Source organism: Bos grunniens, chromosome 1 (assembly GCF_055505025.1).
Source record: "Bos grunniens cultivar Pamir isolate PY7600 chromosome 1, Bosgru_T2T1.0, whole genome shotgun sequence".
NCBI classification, from domain to species: domain Eukaryota; kingdom Metazoa; phylum Chordata; class Mammalia; order Artiodactyla; family Bovidae; genus Bos; species Bos grunniens.
The window spans coordinates 64,634,943-64,650,648 of record NC_141165.1 but is presented as its reverse complement, the minus strand read 5'-3'; the positions used below and the strand labels follow the sequence as shown (position 1 = coordinate 64,650,648).

The window sequence follows — 15,706 nt, the reverse complement described above, 5'->3', positions numbered from 1 at the left end:
CTTCACTAATACAGTGGCCACAGGCTTCCCTGGTAGCTCAGCTGGTAAAGAATCCTTCTGCAATACAGGAGACCCAGGTTCAATTCCTGGGTTGAGAAGATCCGCTGGAGAAGGGATAAGCTACCCACTCCAGTATTCTTGGGCTTCCCTAGTGGTTCAGAAGATAAAGAATCTGCCTACAATATGGGAGACCTGGGTTTGATCCCTGGGTTGGGAAGATTGCCTGGAGAATCCCCATCTAGAGGAGCCTGGAGCACTCTAGTTCATGGAGTCACAAAGTGTTAGACATGACTGATCGACTAAGCACAGTATAGTGGCTACTATGTGCAAGGCACTAGGATGTTTTCTGTATATTTTTGTTAACCTTTAAAACAACTATAAAAGATGAATAGTATTGTTCTCATTTGAGATAGAAGAAAAATAAGACTCAAGATACTTTAGGAACTTATCCAAGTATACCTAAGGTAGTAGTGGCAGAATTTGAACCAAGGACCATGGATGCTAAATCCTAATGTTTTTCCACCACATCAGACTTTCAAAACAGAGTTCAGGCATCTCTCCCATCGAATGTCAGTATTACAGAAATCAGACATAAAAAGCTAATCTTTTTTTTCCTGTTTCAATGAATAGGAAATATTAGTATTTGTTACCTAGGAGCCTGGTAGGCTGCAGTCCATGGGGTCGAGAAGAGTCGGACACGACTGAGCAGCTTCACTTTCACTTTTCACTTTCATGCATTGGAGAAGGAAATGGCAGCCTACTCCAGTGTTCTTGCCTGGAGAATCTCAGGGACGGGGGAGCCTGGTGGGCTGCCATCTATGGGGTCGCACAGAGTCAGACACGACTGAAGCAACTTAGCAGCAGCAGCCCCAACATGATAAGCTTTATAAAATACATTAAAAATCTAAGTGATAAACTATCATATTGGGATATATATATAAACTGCTGAAAACATTGTTTGGTGATCATCAAGTGGTTAACATGTTAGTGGGCAGATGGCAGATTTAGATGCAACTGTGTGGCCTCCCAGCATCAGCCACACCCAAGATCATCACTGATGCTGATGTGAAATGTTTTCTGCAGAGGCTGTACCTGATCCTGATACCCTAACAACTATATCTAGTCTCTACTCAAACATTACTTTATTTAAAAATCATGCACTGAATTTAGATAAATATTTTTTTCTATATAAACATTAGCTGAAAAACATATTTGAGGACCGTGTATAAAAACCCATAATGTCTGGTGGGCTTCCTTCATGGCTCAGAGGTAAAAAATCCACTTGCCAGTGCAGAGGACATAGGCTCTGTCCCTGATCCTGGAAGATCCCACGTGCCAGAAGCAACTAAGCCCATGCACAACTACTGAGCCAGTGCTCTAGAGTCTGTGAGCCACAACTACTGAGCCCACATGCCTAAAGTCCATGCTCCACAACAAAGAAGCCACCACAATAAGAAGCCCACACACCACAATGAAGAGTAGCCCCTGCTCACTGCCACTAGAGAAAGCCTAGGCACAGCAACAAAGACCCAGTACAGCCATAAATAAATAAACAATGGTCTGGGAATACCACCCACACATTAACCATTAACCATACATTAGCCATTAACTGTATGTTATCCTGGGAGATGTTTTATAAGGAGCACCTTATATATCAGACATCAGTACAAAAAGTTGGTGCATTATTATCATTAAATAATGCACCAAAAGAAAACTGAAAGAACTTGTTTCTGTTCAAAGTCAAGAACAGATGGAAAACGTTTACACTGACATTTTGGCAAAAATGAAGAAAGTATGTAATTGTAACACACACATATGCTGTAGAATCCTTTGTTATTCAAGTCATGGTTCTTATAAGCAATCCAAAGTTAATAGATAAAAATATAGAGAACTAAACAATATTCATTTTATCATATACATTTCATGATTTTTTTAAACTGCTGTAAAGTATGTATTGGATTCTTTGCTTACTTAAGGGAAAAAGTGAATGTCTGCCCCATAAAGAGGAACAACCCAGTAAAATTTCCTTTTTAAACAAAATATTCATTGGACACATGGTAACTAAGCATACCGTAAATACTTCCTAAACCTCACAATTAAAGACTTACTTGAATCTCTGCCTTTATCCTGAATAACAGAGATCAATGGTTCAAAAGATAAAGACTTTCAATGCTTCATTGTCTTCTTTACATAAACTAAATTTTGTTTATATTATCCTTTCTTTTCAGATATGCAGAAAAAAAAAGAAAAATTGTCTTCTTAACAAACGGAAAAGGTATTTTAGCCAATAGAGAACAAGTCAGAGGCTGTCATTTAATCCTCTGTGTTGCAGGAAGAGTTAATCCTCTGTGTTGCAGGATGAGACCATTAGAAAACTTTTTTTTTTTTCTTTTTGAAATGTAGACAAACTAAACCTGGGGGCAGAATCAGAACTTAAAATGATTACAAAAGGGGAAAACAGAGTCACATCTAGGATTTGGGGACAGGAGGAACCAAAGTGTGTGACAATTCTGAGGCAGATGGGAAGCTGTAATTAAGAAAAGCATTCCCCCCAGGTAGTGAAGCCACTTACTCTGTCAGCCTCATTTCAGTGTAGGAACTGGCAAAGTTATCTAAGTCAAACCGAAAATAGTGAAATTAAAAGCATCCTTTCAACACTGTAAACTAACAAACATGATAATTATTAATTCAGTTAGACCAAACGTAAGATTCTTTAATCTGTTAGGGGAAGTGACAAAATTAGACAAATCTGTGTCATTTAATTTGCTGTATTTCATAAATGAAACCGTGCAAAAGATGCTCCTTGCCTCTGACCTTAAGTACTATTTTTACTTTGCTGCATAATAGCAGCAACCTTCCAAACTTCCTTCTGTTCATAGCAGCCAATACTAGCCAATATACTTTATAATTCCATTTTTCAGTAGAGTGAGCAAGGCTTTAGCTCTTGGTTGCTTAATGAACGTTTGCATAGTGATCATAAAAAAAATAAAATATGGGTTGCAATTTCTCTTGAATATTCAGGAACATAGTATCTATCACCCACCCTTACGAGAATTAATTATTTAATGTGGCCAAATTATCTGTGCTTTGAAATTTTAAAAAACATCTATTTTAAAATATTCATTAAAATTATCTACAAAACTGGTAATGCTGTTTACATAATTTCCATTCTAGAATTCAGTATAGCTGAAATTCATCAAAGTGTCAGCACAGTCAGCCCCTGTATCTGTGGGATGCCCGTGGACAGGGAAAGTGAGGTATTATGCCATTTTCTACAAAGGACTTGAGCATCTGTGGATTTGGTGTTCATGAGGGTGCCTAGATCCCAAGGAAACCAAGGGACAACTAGAATACCTTGATGCCACCCATTTCACTCCTCTTCAACATTATACCTTCCTTAATTCTTACTTCCTAAAGATTTTTATAGTGCAAAGGGAGCCCAGGTGTTTAAAATCACTGCAATTAGTAAATAAATTACATGAAATGACTGTTTACCTAGAAAACTGCCTAAAAGCTAGGCCAGTATTAATTACAGGTAATCAGGATGGTTTTTCCCGTTATGATTTATTCATAAAATCCAGTTACACATCTTTAACTTTTTTCATATATAATTTTTGTCACTAGGAAATCATTAATAGATTTTTACAAAATATTTCAGAAACTAGTTCCAATTGGTATATGAATAATATTTAGAGATGATCTGTAAATAAAAATGCACAATCAATTTAAAATGTACATTAGTGACAAATAAATCATACTTATGAGACTCCAATGATGAGTGTTTAAGGTATAAGATATGAGAGAATAGTGTTAGGAAATAGAAGAAATGGGGTGATAATATGACAGGAAAAAGCACCTTTTAGGAAGTCCTTAATAATAATACAGTGCAGAAAAGAGCCCAATTCTGTCCCATTAGTACTGTCCACAGATAGTTATATGAAAGCAGGAAAGAACCAAAGAACTCTTAGACTCACTTATTCTCCACAGCAAAGAGTCTTCAAGTATTTTTAAAGACACATACTTTTTTTATTATTAAAACACTATGTAATTATTTAGGAAATTTGGAAAATACAGAATAGTATCAATGAGAAAATATAAATTGTCTATAATCCTGGACGCTAGAGGCAAATACGGCTTGCAGTTTGGCATACTTTCTTTCAGTCTTTTTTCTATGCAAATGTACATGAATTTTAACCTACTTTGCACTGCACTGTGAGTACAGTTTGGCATTCGACTTTTTCGCTTAACACACCAGATATTTCTTATTTTAAATGCCCTTTAAAAATACCATGTTTAACAGGTACATAATAACTCCCTCATATGGTTGTATCCTAATTTTTTCAAAGTCTGCCATTGTAGGAATTTTGGTTGTTTCTAACTTTAAGTTTGCATATTTAATGATGAATCATAATTTTGAATATTTATTTGTAGTTTTATCTACACCTCTGTTTTCCTTCTGTGGGAGAGATTTCTAAAATCAGTTGTGTAGGTCAGAGGATTTTTTAGGCTTTTAAAGATATTGATATATATCACCAAATTGATACATATTAAAGGCTATTGATATATATTACCAAACTTTTAAAGATTATTGATATATATTACATTACCGAATTATTTTCTCAAAAGGTTATACATATTTTTATTAAATTTTACAGTTTATGAAGGTGGTTCTCTTTCAACTTCTGGCTTTATGTTTCAAGAATATGGTAACATTAGCAAAGTACAAACTGATGAAGCATTTAAATTGCTCTGTAATTTACTAGTCCAACATTCAGTTTAAATGCTATAAACTGAAAGCCTACAAGAGGACATTTCAAATGCATTTACACTTCTGTTAAGCTGTCTTTACTTAACATAGCTGTGATTTTTCTTCACAAAATGCTACCATAATGCCACTTGACACAGAACTGTAGCTACAGAGGGAAAAAATTAGACAATGATGTCTTAGAATGCAAGATTTTGATTCACATAAACCTAATGAGATATGTAACCTTAGAAAACTACTTAGTCCCATTTGATTCTATTTTTTCAACACTAAAATGGGAAAAATATCTACTTTTCTGGGTTGTTATAAAATGTACTATATATATATATGATAAGGAAATGGCAACCCACTCCAGCATTCTTGCCTGGTATAGCCCATGGACAGAGGAACCTTGCAGAGTCCATGGGATCACAAGAGTTGGACATGACTTAATGACTAAACCACCACACACACACACACACACACATATAAAATCATCAGTTACTGACAATGAAAAGTCTTGCTCATCACCATTCTATAGTGAAGCTTACCAAACCTCATCTAAGCATATACTTATCAGCTTTTACTGTTTATTCTTAAAATAGATGTATAGGGAGAATGCTTCCAACATAAAAACAGACAGCAAAAAAAAAAAAAGAACCAGGAGGAAACAGACTGTGCAGAGTGAGAAATATTTCAACAAAATAAAATTACTATAGTGCAGCATAAAATAGGAACAGAATACCATAAAATAGGAACAGTCACAGAATACAGTCCCTAAAAATTAAGAAAATAATAAAAAAGACAAAATCAAAGAAATCACCAGAGACGAAAAGAAATGGAAAGTAACAGAAGAAAAAAAGTCAGAGAACTAATCCAGAATAGCCAGCATTGTTTTTCAATAGATATCACTAAAACAAAGAGGAAAGAAAATCACAGTGGTATTACAATTAGAAAAATGCCAAACTGAAAATTCAGATTAAAAAGGCATATCATGCATGCATAGTTGCTTCAGTCATGTCCAACTCTTTGGGCCCTATGGACTACAGCTCACTAAGGCTCCTCTGTCCATGGGATTCTCCACACAAGAATACTGGAGTGGGTTGCCATTTCCACTTCCAGGGATCTTCCTGACACAGGGGTCAAACCCACATCTTTTATGTCTCCTGCATTTACAGGGAGGTTCTTTATCACTACAGCCACCTGGGAAGCCCTTGAAAAGGCAAACAGATGTCCAATAAAGAGATCAAAAACTTCTGAAGAAAAAAAGCACCTACTATTAGAGTAGTAGGCCTCTGACTTCAGAAAGACTACTGGAAAGTAGAGATTTCAGAACACTGAGGAAGCAGCTTATGATCATCCAAACCATCAGTCAAGCAGAAGGATAGAGTAAGACATGTCTAGTTTATGAGGAGACAAAAGACTTTCCCAGGCACCATTTATTAGAAAATCACTGGAGGCAGAAATTAGATGCAGATACCACATCCTAATTGACCATTGCCTTCCTAGGTGATCAGTGCAAAGAAATAGAGGAAAACAATAGAATGGAAAAGACTAGAGATCTCAAGAAAGTCAGAGATAACATTTCATGCAAAGATGGGCACAATAAAGGACAGAAACAGTATGGACCTAACAGAAGCAGAAGTTATCAAGAAGTGGTGGCAAGAATACACAAAAGAACTATACAAAAAAGATCTCTACAACCCAGATGATCACAATAGTGTGTGATCACTCACCTAGAGCCAGACATCCTGGAATGCGAAGTCAAGTGGGCCTTAGAAAACATCACTACAAAGCTAGTTGAGGTGATGGAATTCCAGGTGAGCTCTTTCAAATCCTGAAAGATGATGCTGTAAAAGTGCTGCACTCAATATGCCAGCAAATTTAGAAAACTCAGCAATGGCCACAGGACTGGAAAAGGTCAGTTTTCATTCCAATCCCAAAGAAAGGCAATGCCAAAGAATGTTCAAACTACCGCACAATTGCACTCATCTCACACGCTAGTAAAGTAATGCTCAAAATTCTTCAAGCCAGGCTTCAACAGTACGTGAACCATGAACTTCCAGATGTTCAAGTTGGTTTTAGAAAAGCAGAGGAACCTGAGGTCAAATTGCCAACATCCGCTGGATCATCGAAAAAGCAAGAGAGTTCCAGAAAAACATCTACTTCTGCTTTGTTGACTATGCCAAAGCCTTTGACTGTGTGGATCACAACAAACTGGAAAATTCTGAAAGAGATGGGAATACCAGACCACTGGATCTGCCTCCTGAGAAATCTGTACGCAGGTCAAGATGCAACAGTTAGAACTGGACATGGAACCACGGACTGGTTCCAAATTGGGAAAGAAGTATGTCAAGGCTGTATATTGTCACTGTGCTTATTAAACTTATATGCAGAGTACATCATGTGAAATGCCAGGCTGGATGAAGCACAAGGTGGAATCAAGTTTTCTGGGAGAAATATCAGTAACCTCAGATACTCAGATGACACCACCCTTATGGCAGAATTTGCAGAACTAAAGAGCCTCTTGATGAAAGTCAAAGAGGGTGAAAAAGTGGATTTAAAACTCAAAATTCAAAAAACTAAGATCATTGCATCCAGTCCCAACACTTAATGGCAAATATATGGGAAACAATGGAAACAGTGACAGTCTTTATTTTCTTGGGCTCCAAAATCACTGCAGTTGATGACTACAGCCATGAAATTAAAGGATGCTTACTCCTTGGAATAAAAGCCCAGACCAACCTGGACAGCATATTCGAAAGCAGAGACATTACTTTGCCAACAAAGGCAAAGCTATGGTTTTTCCAGTAGTCATGTATGGATGTGAGAGTTAGACTATAAAAAATCTGAGCACCAAAGAATTGATGCTTTTGAATTGTGGTGTTGGAGAAGACTCTTGAGAGTCCCTTGGACTGCAAGGAGATCAAAACAGTCAGTCCTAAAGAAATCAGTCCTGAATATTCATTGGAAGGACTGATGCTGAAGCTCTAATACTTTGGCCACCTGATGCGAAGAAATGACTCATTGGAAAAGCCCCTGATACTGGCAAAGATTGAAGGTGGGAAGAGAAGGGGACGACAGAGGTGAGATGGTTGGATGGTATCACTGACTCAATGGACATGAGTTTGAGCAAGCTCTGGGAGTTGGTGCTGGACAGGGAAGCCTGGCGTGCTGCAGTCCATGAAGTCGCAAAGAGTCAGCCACAACCTAGTAACTGAAATGACTGACCACATCCTAATACAAAAAAGCAGGAAATATCCCAGAATGACAGTTGTACCAGGCATAGAAACAATGGCCACAATTCATCAACAGGAATATCTCCAGGCCAAAATCAGAAAAACTTCAATGTAGCCAATAGAGCATTTTATGAGTTTCATCTGAATGTTTCCCCTTCTTTATTATTAACTTTTCTCTCTCTTGCATCAAGTTTAAGAGGAGTTTATTTCATTACTATTTCAAAAGAACACTCCCTAGTTTCTTTTAGATTCTTTGGTTTTTCTCGCATCCTAAGGTGAGGATTAAATGCTTTAATCTAGTCTCTATTTGTCTTTAAAAATGAAGCCATTCAAGGCCAAACTTTTCTGAGAAGAACAAAAAAATTATTGTAAAATGTTATTAATAGCCATTTAATAGATCTTCTATAGAACACTTGGGAATGAATAGCAACAGATATATACAAATTAAGCAAACAAAAAAGCAAAGAGGTTAATGTTTAGAAATAAATGTGAAAGAAAAATATCATATATCTTGGTTTAGAAGTAAATGATATTCATTTATTATTACTAATGTAAAGACAATTTAATTAACAATTGTGATATAACTTTGTAATTTTTTAAAAAGGGATGACATTTTGTATGACTGGGTGTGAAATCTTAGAAAAATTAATTCTCAATGAACAAAACAAGAAGTCAACAGATAGTATCAACTGTTTATAATCAAGAAATTACTTAAACCTCAGAAAAAGAAAAAAAAGAAAAAGAACAGCTGAAAATCATTGTCTCCAGAGCAGCCTGGAAAGAAATATTAAATGCTATTTTTAATAAAAATGCTACTTTTACATTTTAAGCTCATATGCTGTTTAAACTATATTAAGATAATACTTTTATAAAATGGTGATTAATTTATTTAGTTAACCTAATAGAATGCACCTAAATTTTTGTTTCTTTAGAAGAGAAAGTGGAAGAGGACAGAGAAAAATGGTGAGAGATGTCAAAGAAGGAAATAACAAGAGGATCAGGAAATGAGTAACTATGTAGAGTGGCTATAAAATATTGTAGAAAGAAGCTTTATTAAAATGTTTTTCATTAAATGTAGAGGTAATCAAAGTAATTTAACCTGATTGTTAATTACTGTCTCTGGAATGTGTTAATTGTTGTGCTATATTTGTAAATAAATCAGTAAAATATGGCTTAATTACTTCCACTGTATTTCTTCATTCACTCCCCCATCAATACACTAATGCAGCCTACTTCTCTTGCACATAAATGTCCACAACTCCCTCCCAGCCAGACATCCTGCCTCTAGTCCCCACTCAGGCTCATTCTACAGAAGATCCTATCTTCATAACAGGACTTCCAGCCCAAGAACCTACAGCAATCCACTGTAAGCACACTGCCTGGCCTTGAAGGCCCTTCCTTGACTTCTCCTCACATACAGTAAATTCCCAGGACATATACTCTGTGCCAGTCGCTCATGCCTCCTTCCTGCACTGCCATTCTCCCTCATGTTAACTGCAAAACCACGGACTGCCCTTGTTTACACTACTTGGTCACCCCACTCCCCCAAACAAAAATTTCTATTTCTCTACAAATTCGTTACCCAGTTTTCATCTGTTACAATCCAGCTCAAACCATAGTGTGCCTCTAAAACACCTCTCAAAATTCCACAGTGCACAGATTTAACCCTTTTCTAATGACTCTCACATCATCTTCACCTCATAATTAACATCTATTTATGTTTCTATTCTCTATTTCTGTATTATATTTTTGCTGCCTATTCTGTTTTCCTGTAATTAAAAACTTCCATAGCAGGAAACACACTGAACTCCTCTATATTCTAGAATAATTAAAATCATAAGTGAAGCCCAGTAACATTTTTGGATTGTTTAAAAATGTGTATTTTATAGCACTCAGTGCATTTTTGTACACATCCTTCACACTCTAGATATGTTGAATGGTTGATTGATTAACCCATTAACCCACCATTACGTATTGTAATTTTACAGCTGTGAGATACCTTGACTAAGCCTTTATGTTATTTAACCATCACCTTTCATCCTTCTGAGCTGAATCTGTGCTTTAGTTGTTTTGTCACATATTTCAATTTTCTAATTTAGAAGAAAATAAGTCAGAATTTTAAAATTTTATAAAATATTGATTCAGGTATATGGTGATCAAAAATAATCTGTTACCAGAATTCATCACTAAATTCTCTTCATAATATCTTACTTCATTCCCAATTAAAACTAAATGGCTTTAAAGTTTAATGGAAAGTGGAGTGTGGCATAATAGACCTCTGAAAAATTTACTTTGAAATTCATGTTATCTGAGTGTTAATATTTTAGGACTAAACATCGAGTAAATATAGGATTAAAGAAAAGAGATATGGTAAGATAAAAAAAAATGTGAGAAAAGCTTTGGTTCTCCTGTGTGCAAAATCTTACTTCTAGTAGGACTATGTGTCGCACCTAAAACCATATTATTCCAATTTTAATGGATGTTTTGATTGTCCCCTTCCATCTCCATAAGGCAAAAGGTACATAAATGAGTGCAGCTACAAAGAAAAAAATTCTATCAAATTTTCTATAGAAAATTTTCAAAATAACTATCATTAAGAAAACCCACGTGGAAAGTCCCTAGTCTCCAGGCAACAGGTTAGCATAAGCCACACTGTATTGCTGAGAAAAGGCAATGTCCTAATGTAAAAAGAACTGTTTTTGTCTCAGTTCCTGGATATTTGCAGAGTTATATTAAAGAAAAAGAGAAACCAAACTGGGCATGTTAGCATGAATAGACAGCCAATAAATAGCAACAGAATGGAGGAGATTTATACCCCTTTTTTCAGACAATTAAAAACAATTAACATTTCTCTCAACAACAAGCCAGCTTCACATGTTGTGTGTAAATTTCACAAGCAGTCTTCCTGCCAGTAGTATACCTGACTACCAAGTCTTCATAGAAAACTTTTTTTTGTCTCACTTGCTCCACAAGTTATTTTAACAATTGCTTTTGGTAACTTAAGGAGAGAATTTGGCACAGAGAATTTGTTAAAATGTACATGAAAGCTGCCTGCCAAGGTAATGGTACAGAACAGGTGCTGTCCAAGTCAGAAGGCGGACAAAAAAGAAGGAAACCAACAGACGGAATAAGCACAAGAAATGACCCTGAAACAAGGCAGCCAGCGCCTCACACTGTTCCCACCACCTGGCCGGGCCAGGGCCAACCCTCCACCAATTGTCCAGCTCGCAGTCATTTACACATCCCACTGGCTGGCCTGGCCGCATCGTCTGCCTCTCTTTCTTTTTTAAAAAATTTCTTTCTCTTACTAGAAGAAAGCCTATTTTATGAACTGTTGATTCACTTTCCTACTCTAAATATATAAAGGAGTTAGTGGTGCTTCTGATATGTTTGAGCTCTTGTCACGGTAAAGAAAACAATCATTTTTGTGTTATCTATTAGAAATTTGCTGTTAAAAGATGCTCTTGAAGGATTTAGGATTGGGTACTTTCTTACTTTAAAGGAAGTAATCAAGTTTTCATTTTATAATTAGAAATCATACTTGCTGTTAAAGACAGCAGGTCGTATTTTTGCTAAAACCCTTTAGCAGGATTATAAGGACAATTAGAATCTCTCTGTGGTTCAGCTTTGATCTCTTCATTAGTATCATTTCACCTGGACAAGCTTTAGCCTAGAGGCGGGGCTGCTAAACTGAGATCAGATACTAAGAGTCAGTTTAGATCAGTTCAGTTCAGTTCAGTCGCTCAGTCGTGTCCGACTTTTTGTGACCCCATGAATCACAGCACACCAGGCCTCCCTGTCCATCACCAACTCCCGGAGTTCACTCAGACTCACGTCCATTGAGTCAGTGATGCCATCCAGCCATCTCATCCTCCGTTGTCCCCTTCTATCAAGTGACCTTAATATGGGAAGCAAGTTCCTACAGTGACTGTTCCAAAGTGAAGTCCTTAGCACTCAGTGTGACTGTGTGTTATGGAACCCTAAGTAGTCAATTAGTAGGGAGGAAACAAATTTTTTTCCTCTCCCCATCTTAGGTTAATTGGCTTGGTCCTGTAAATTCGGCTGAGGAAAGACAGATGAATGAGAGAAAAACAAATTCATTTTCATGTACATAGGGCATATACAAGGGAGCACTCAGCAATGAATACCTCAAAGGAATGGTTGGAATTCGGGGTCTGAAGGGCTTCCCTTGTGGCTCAGCTGGTAAAGAATTCTCCTGCAATGTGGGAGACCTGGTTTCAATCCCTGGGTTGGGAAGATCCCCTGGAGAAGGGAAAGGCTACCCAGTCCAGTATTCTGGCCTGGAGAATTCCATGGACTATACAGTCCATGGGGTCACAGAGTCGGACACAACTGAGTGACTTTCACTTCACTTCACTTCACTTTATATCTAATTCACTAGGGGAAGTGAATGGGGAGGAAAGGCAATTACAGAAAAACAAATGACACACTGAAATGATTTAAAAAAAAAAAAGATCTTAGACAAATCTATGGGGATATGCCAGTTGTGTAACAAAATTTGTTTGGGTGTGGTGAGAAGATTACAGTTGCTCTGCAGAAGATTTAGTGACTTTTGAGATCTTTGAAGAGACTCTGCTTTTAGGCAAATAAGGAATCTCAGAACATAAATGCAGTCAACTCAAAATCATTTTGATGCCCAATTCCAAAGTACTGACATATACACACTACTGTATGAAAATAGAAAACTAATAGAACCTGCTGTATAGCACAGGGAACTTAATATTCTATAGTGGCCTATAGGGGAAAGAATCTTAAAAAAAAAAAGTGGATATATGATTCACTTTGGAGTACATCTGAAACTACTATAACAGAATCGTAAATCAAATATACTTCAATAAAAATTATAAAAAATATAAAAATAAAGACTAAGAACAAAAAAGTCATTTTTATGTCAAACAAGACTATTTTGGGGGTGTTATTTCCTGATCTTTCTCAATATTCTCCAGTTCTACTGCTCTCTTTTATACCTCTTTTCTACTTTCATTAGACTTTCTTTAATTTGGCTATTCTTAACCTGTATTCTGAGTAATAGCAAGCCAGAGAAATGTCCATTTTTCCAAAACATTAGCCAGCATTTCTTTGATAACTACCTCATCTTCACTTTGCAAAATGTTAACATTACCCTATGGATGGTGGACAGATTCCATGTGCAAACTGGCATTCTCGTTCATATTTTATTTCTTAAATATGTTATACAGTTAGATTTTACATGTTTAAAATTTATTTTCATTTGAAAAAAATTTTAAATGTCTTACCAAAATTACTGAGTTTATTGAAACTTCCAGTTTATGTCTATCTTTAGGCCACTATCCTACTCTGTGCAGCCTTGAGTGAGTGTCTCAGTCCTTCCAGAATTTTTTTTTTGTGGCTATACCAAAAAAATTCACAAATGATTTCAAGGACAATCTGGCAGCAAGATGACCAGTGTAGTAGTGTTAGTTGCTCAGTCATATCTGACTTTTTGCAACCCCATAGACTGTAGGCCACGATGCTTCTTTGCCCATGGAATTCTCCAGGCAAGAATACTAGAGTGGACAATAGGACAGCATATTTTAAAGGAATAACCCCAGAAAAGCTGGTCAAAGCAAAATCTCTAGAATTCAGGACTTTACAATGGTAAGAAATACAGAATTTACTATTATAACTGAACCCATTAATTTATGATTAATTTAATGATAGTTACCATTTCATCTCTTTCTCATTATAAAAGAAAGTTTTATAATGTATTTTGACTATATAATTTTCTGGAGTTAAATAAAACTTGGATATATTGATTTCTTTTTTTTGTTAAAAATCATTTTTTTCACTTAATCTTAGTTTTCTCCAAAACTTTTTCATGTTTTCAAAGAGAATTTATGAAAACATATAATTTTTATTTATAAGTTGATACATTATTTTTTTTAATTATAAGTCATATTGCTTTTGATGGAGTCCCCTTACTATAAATCTAAAAATCAAGAGGAAATGCAGAGATCAATTTTGCCATTTGAGACAACTGATCAAAGAAAAAGGAGTATATGGGTTTTAAGTAGACAGTCTTTGTGGGGACCCTCTGTTGGGTCAACCTACCCATTCCCCAGAGTTTTACATTTGATCCTGTCATCACACACTGTAAGCACTGAGAGCCTGCTCTGTGCAAAGTACTGCAATAGATCCTGGGAAAACAAAGTCCTTGCTCACAAAGACTTTATATTCTAGGAAGTATATTCTGTTTATGTAGGTATACAGGAAGAAGAATGGCTCGCCTTCCTGGTTGTTAGATATAGGAAGCTGGCCTTAGAATCTGGTCAGCCTGATTTGAAGAAAATGTTCAGTATCAGATGAAGTCTTTCCAATTTAATGGCTACCGTTCAGAATTATGTCTGCATTCCTTGATGTGGTTCAGAAGGACATTCTTGAGGTACCCCTTCCTGAATTATTTAGACATACCTCCCTATCTTAAACACTATAAGTCAGATACCATAACTATTTTGTAACCAAAATTTAATATCTTCCACATTTGTCCTTAAGAATTTATCTCTAGCCCGACTTAGAGATCCACTTTATTCCTCACTTTGTATCCCATGCTTACCTGTACTGTTTTCAAAACATCACATAATGCTGTACCTGTCTATTTTCTTGACTGATTGCCACTGATCTGTAAGTCCCTGAGAAAAAGATACTTATTCTTCACCATTATGTCCTCAGTGTAAGTAGCTTACGCTTAGTAGGTGCTCAATAAATATCTGTTGCATGAATGAGTGAATTGCTTCAACTTCTGTTTTACAAGAGAAACAGAATATTGCTAAATGATTCATTCCATTATCTTTCAAGTAGAAAGCTACAAGCGTGCATGTATATGTGCTCAGTCATGTCTGACTCTTTGCAACCCCATGGACAGTAGCTCACCAGGCTCCTTGTTCATGGGCATTTTCCAGGCAAGACTACTAGAATAAGTTGCTATTTCCTCCTCCAGAGGTAGAAAGCTAAATAATCCCAAATGATCCATGATGTATAACTAAATATACTGATTAAAATCTCTTAAAGTATAATTATATATTTACTTTTCTTTAATATACACAATGAAAATAACAACTAGCAATTTCTAATTAGTTTCTCTTTTTTCAAATCCATATTAACTTAGGATTCAAAAATCAGTGTGATACATTTATATAAGCTAAACATATAATTGTACAGCATAGTGTTCAGCTATACACAGTGTACAGCATGGCTCTGAGTAAGTCCTCACTAATGTCAGCATGACAGTAGTAATACCAATGGACCAGTTTATGGTGATGGCGATAAAGAATGTGTATCAACAATGTTATATATAAGTCATTTGAAAGACATGTATCCAAGATAATATTATAAAGAAAGAAGGATAAAAATTTGGACATCTATCTATTTCAAGATATAGGAAAAGCATAATCACATGTCTTTTTTCCAAGTAATTGTTATTGGCATTATTCTTACACTAAGCATGATAATAACAAATTATTGCATTAGGAAAGAGAATGTGCATTATAGTCGCATAATTTTACGATACTCCATAGGGCATAGAATAATTCTCTCTAACGTCCAAAAATGCAAGCAAACAATATTGACATCGAAATGCTTTTTGACAAAAACAGCCATTACAGAGAAAAAGAGATAAAAAAAGGTTTTTATACTCTCAACTCCTCAAACCATTTTACAAATATTTATAAAATGTCACCAATAGAGG

General features: G+C 35.9%; 1 protein-coding gene and 1 pseudogene across 5 annotated transcripts in view; both read right to left on the bottom strand.

Moving 5' to 3' along the window:
• LOC147379552 (uncharacterized) overlaps nt 1-15,706 on the bottom strand; it is a 201,524-nt gene that overhangs the window by 95,148 nt on the left and 90,670 nt on the right. The gene's annotated exons all lie outside the window — the stretch shown is intronic.
• LOC147379553 (UL16-binding protein 1-like) overlaps nt 1-15,706 on the bottom strand; it is a 40,002-nt pseudogene extending 24,296 nt beyond the window's left edge. Inside the window, exon 1 of the transcript XR_015161926.1 lies at nt 1-15,706. This exon is cut by the window's left edge and continues 24,296 nt beyond it. The product of XR_015161926.1 is annotated as a UL16-binding protein 1-like (transcript).